This window comes from Belonocnema kinseyi, chromosome 4 (genome assembly GCF_010883055.1).
Source record: "Belonocnema kinseyi isolate 2016_QV_RU_SX_M_011 chromosome 4, B_treatae_v1, whole genome shotgun sequence".
Classification (NCBI taxonomy): domain Eukaryota; kingdom Metazoa; phylum Arthropoda; class Insecta; order Hymenoptera; family Cynipidae; genus Belonocnema; species Belonocnema kinseyi.
Genome location: NC_046660.1, coordinates 32,827,904 through 32,832,799, shown reverse-complemented (window position 1 = coordinate 32,832,799; position 4,896 = coordinate 32,827,904).

The window sequence follows — 4,896 nt, the reverse complement described above, 5'->3', positions numbered from 1 at the left end:
TAAACCGATATATAAGATATGAGCATTCGCATGCCATTGATATTTTATAGAGCTTAGAACTTTGCTTTGTTAATTTATTGTTGATTCACACATAATGATGGATATTAGGGGACTGACTATAATTGTTTTTCTAGTATATTGCTTTCCAAATCCAAATAAGTTGACAGTGACAGATGAAATAAAGTGATGAGTTTACTTAATTGAACATATAAATTTATTTATAAAAATATTGTTAAATATTGAATTAAATTGAATTCAAAAATATTGTTAAAAAGTCTTTTTTGAATTCGTCTTAATGGGTAGAAAATTAATCTACTTTAGTGTGTAATTGATTTGGTTCTACATTTTTTTTTTTTGAAAATTCAACTTCTTAGTTGAAAGTAGAACTACTTTGTTAAGAGTTCAATTTTTTGGTTGAAATTTCATCATTTTAGTTAAGAACACCTTTTTTTGTTGAAAATTAAGTTTTGAACTGAAATTTTAATTATTTTATTTTCGCGGAAAATGTAAATTTTCTCATAGAAATTTAATCTTCTTAGGTAAAAATTATGTTTTTTACTGAAAATTTAACTATCCTTTGTGTAAGTTAAAAATTGATCTCTTTTAGGCGAAAATTCGTCTTTTTTGGTAAAAAAATTATCTTATCAGTTTAAATTTGATTTATTTTGTTTTTGTTGTTAAAAGTTCATTTCTTCGAATGGCAAATCAACTACTTTTTTGAAAATGTGTTCTTTTTTTTGGTTAAAAATTCGTTTCTTTAACTGAAAATCTAACTATTTCTGTTTTTAGTTGAATATTCATTTCTCTGGTTAAAATTGAACTATTTTGTAAAAAATCTGTTTTTTCTTTTAGGTTGAAAACTTATCGTTTCTAGTTGAAATTTATGTTTTTTTACAATTTGTTTTTCCTTTTGGGTTAATTACATTTTAAATTGAACTGCTGGATTGACAATCTTTTTTGGGTTGGAAATTAATTTTTATAAGTAAAATGTAACTATTCCATTTAGGCTTGGAAATGTATATTTCTAGTTGAAAATTAATTTTTGTGTTTGAAAACTAGTCTAATTTATTCTGAAAACTTGTCTATGTTGTGTTTAACCAGTTGTGGTCACACCTCCGAAAAATAACGGAATGGTCACAGGGTGTCCAATGGACCCAACCGTAGAAAAACGGTCGCCATTTTCCCTCTTTTTGACGTATCGACTTGATCCTTGAGCGAGACTCAAGTTTGAGATCTCTTTTTTGCAATTCAATAGTTTTGTATTATTTATTTTAAATTCTTGATGTTGAAAAAACGCGAGGAAGAAAATTGAAAAATTTCAGTTGTTTCATTAAAAAATTCATAAAAAATGGAATTTTTTAGATAAGGCAAAAAACCTACGGGGCCCTACTCCGAAAACAGTATATTTTTAAGAAAACATTAGTTCTATAGCGACGTATGAAAAAGTATATTTATTATTGAAGATTGCATTGAAAAATGTAGACAAAACTTGTAAAATGAATGAGATAAGTTTGAGCACGCAAAATAAAGTGACAAAAATATTTCTTTTTGAAAAATGAATTTAGTTCATGCATAATTATAATAAAAAAGTAAATAAATCTTATTTTACAATATACAAATATTTTTTAATCGTCTCCGAGACCGCAGTCAGTGTAAATTGGCATGCGATGCGGATTGCACACATAGGTCGAAGGCCAGACGTACATCAGGTTGTTTTTCTTTTCTGTTTCTTTCTCTTGCAGAGCAGACACCTTTTTTTGTCGGAAATCGATGCCTACAGGCAGATTGGAGCCACGCCGAACTTAAAAACCCCTTGAAACTTGTTGTAGTTCCTTCAAACAACAACGAATGGCCCCACAGGTTCAATTTTTAAATTCCACTTTGATGAAACTTAGCCGTAAAGTCTGCGTGCGGTCCTTTGGACCATCAATGAACACAACGAGTTAAAATTTAATTTTCGTCTTGAAAATTAAACACTGTTTTCGATTAAAAATTCAACTCAGTTTTTTTAAATTATCAACTACTAAAATTTCCAGTAAGAACTTTTTTTTATTAGATATTCATTACTTTGGTTGAATACTGAAATATGTGGTTGAAAATTTCCTTTTTTCCTAGCTGATAATTAATTTTTTTAACTGGAAATTTAATTCTTACATTTTTATTTCAGAATTGACATTTGGAGTTAAAATTTAATTTGTTCTTAATTAAGTTATATGCAAAACAAATCAATTCTGAAAATAAAGGTAGGTTGGAAGAAGAATAAGAATTGTTATTAAGATTATCATTATTCGTAGTAGTAGGTTGTTTCTACACCCAACTATTAAAGTTATTGTGTTTTAATTCGAATTTAATTTAACATCCACTTATTGAATATGGATTAAACTCCAAGAGAATCAGAAATCGCTACACTTAATTTTTAAAGGGTTCCGAATAAAAATATTTCACTAAGGGTCCGGTATGGGCCTCGATTATAAGGAAATTTAAAGCTTTCGGTTCGGAATCTTTTACTGAAGAAAATTGTTAGGGTCCCACCTTGGACCTGAACCCTTAACCCTAATCACCTAATGGAGTCCTTTAAATTAGGTTTCAAGCTAAAAGGTTATAATTTACGATATCAATTGATTGTAACTACAAGTTTTCAAAATATCAGTTTTGGGCCCGAGCATTTAAAAACTTTAAAAGCTTCATGCTCAAATTCGGACATCAATAATTTAATGGGTCCGGGTTCTGGACTCGAACCCTGGAGGGAATAAAAGGTACAGGTACGCATCGGACTCGGTTTACGCGTGCACCTTTTATTAGAAAAATGTTTACGGTCTGCTCCAAACGCGAACCTATCAAGAACTTTTAAAACTCGGCTCAAAGCTACAATAAATAATTTTGATCCCTGAACAAAATTCAACTAGATTATATGAGATTTCTCTTTCCATTTCTTTATTCAATTTAATTTATACAAAGTCAATTCAAGTGAATTAAAGAGAGTTATAGTCTATCAAAGAGAATTCATATGGGCTTCAGAGAAATCCACATGAATTCTCTGATTTTCTATTTAATGCGTTTTTCGTATTAATTTCAATTAATTTTATTTTTATTTAGTCCCAGTAGATTCGCGGAAATTTAAGGGAATTAAAGTGGGAAATTTAAGATAATTTCAAGAGAAATTATGCAAAAATTACCAAACTTGATGTAAATAGAGGTGAAGATTAAAAGCTGACTCTTTAGAGTTGAAATCTTCTAAAGTATAATGACTTTAGAAAACATCCATCTCAATTTCCAAAGAAGAAAGAATTTAAATCCCCCATTACTACATGAAGCAAATTTGAGTTGCCGCAAATTTGACTTCCCGCATTTTAGCCAATTTGTCCAGAAATGTGTAATTTATAGAAAATTATACATGTCACAATGTGACTTGCCTCATTTTAGCCAGTTTATTTTGAACATTGTAATATATCAAAAATGAGAGATGCCGAAATGTTATTTGCCAAATTTTAGTCACCTTATCCCGCAATTTATAATTGATCGAAAATTAGAATTTCCGCAATGTGACTTGCTGCATTTTAGCCATCTTGTGTTGTCGAAAATGTGACTTACCGCATTTTCGCCAATTTCGTGTGGACTTCAAATTATTCCAAATGAGAGACGCCGCAATGTGACTTGCCGAAAAAGTGACATACTGCAAATTTGACTTGCCGCATTTCAGCCAGTGAGTTCTGAACTGTGTAATTTATCGAAAAATGAGTGATACTGCAATTTGAATTGCCTTATTTTTTATAGTTTATCCTGGACTTCGTAATTTATCGCAAATGAGAAATTCCGCAATGTGACTTGCCGCATTTTATTCAGTTTGTCTTGAACTTTGAAATAGCTCGAATATGAGAGATGCCATAATGTGACTTGTCTTATTTGATATACTTTATCCTGAACTTTGTAATTTATCGAAAATGAAAGATTCCGCAATGTGACTTGCCACATTTTGGTTAGTTTTTCTTGAACTTTGCAATAGATCGAACATGAGATATACCACAATGTGAATTGCCTCATTTGGTCTAGTTTATCCTGAACTTTGTAATTTATCGAAAATAAAAGATTCCGCAATGTGACTTGCCACACTTTGGCCAGTTTGTCTTGAACTTTGCAATAGATCGAACCTGAAAGATACCACAATGTGATTTACCTCATTTGATCTACTTTATCCTGAACTTTGTAATTTATCGAAAATGAAAGATTCCGCAATGTGACTTGCCACATATTGGTTAGTTTGTCTTGAACTTTGCAATAGCTCGAGCAAGAGAGACGCCACAATGTAAATTTCATCATTTTATCTATTTTATCCTGAAATTTGCAATTTACCGAAAATGAGAGATGCTGCACTGTGACTTGCCGTATTTTAGTCGGTTGTCTTGAACTTTGCAATAGCTCGAAAATGAGAGATTCTGCAATTTGAATTGCCTTATTTTTTATAGTTTATCCTGAACTTCGTAATTTATCGCAAATGAGAGATTCCGCAATGTGACTTGCCGCATTTTATTCAGTTTCTCTTGAACTTTGAAATAGCTCGAATGTGAGAGATGCCACAATGTGACTTGTCTTATTTGATATACTTTATCCTGAACTTTGTAATTTATCGAAAATGAAAGATTCCGCAATGTGACTTGCCACATATTGGTTAGTTTGTCTTGAACTTTGCAATAGATCGAACATGAGATATACCACAATGTGAATTGCCTCATTTGATCTAGTTTATCCTGAACTTTGTAATTTATCGAGAATAAAAGATTTCGCAATGTGACTTGCCACACTTTGGCCAGTTTGTCTTGAACTTTGCAATAGATCGAACCTGAAAGATACCACAATATGATTTGCCTCATTTGATCTAGTTTATCCTGAACTTTGTAA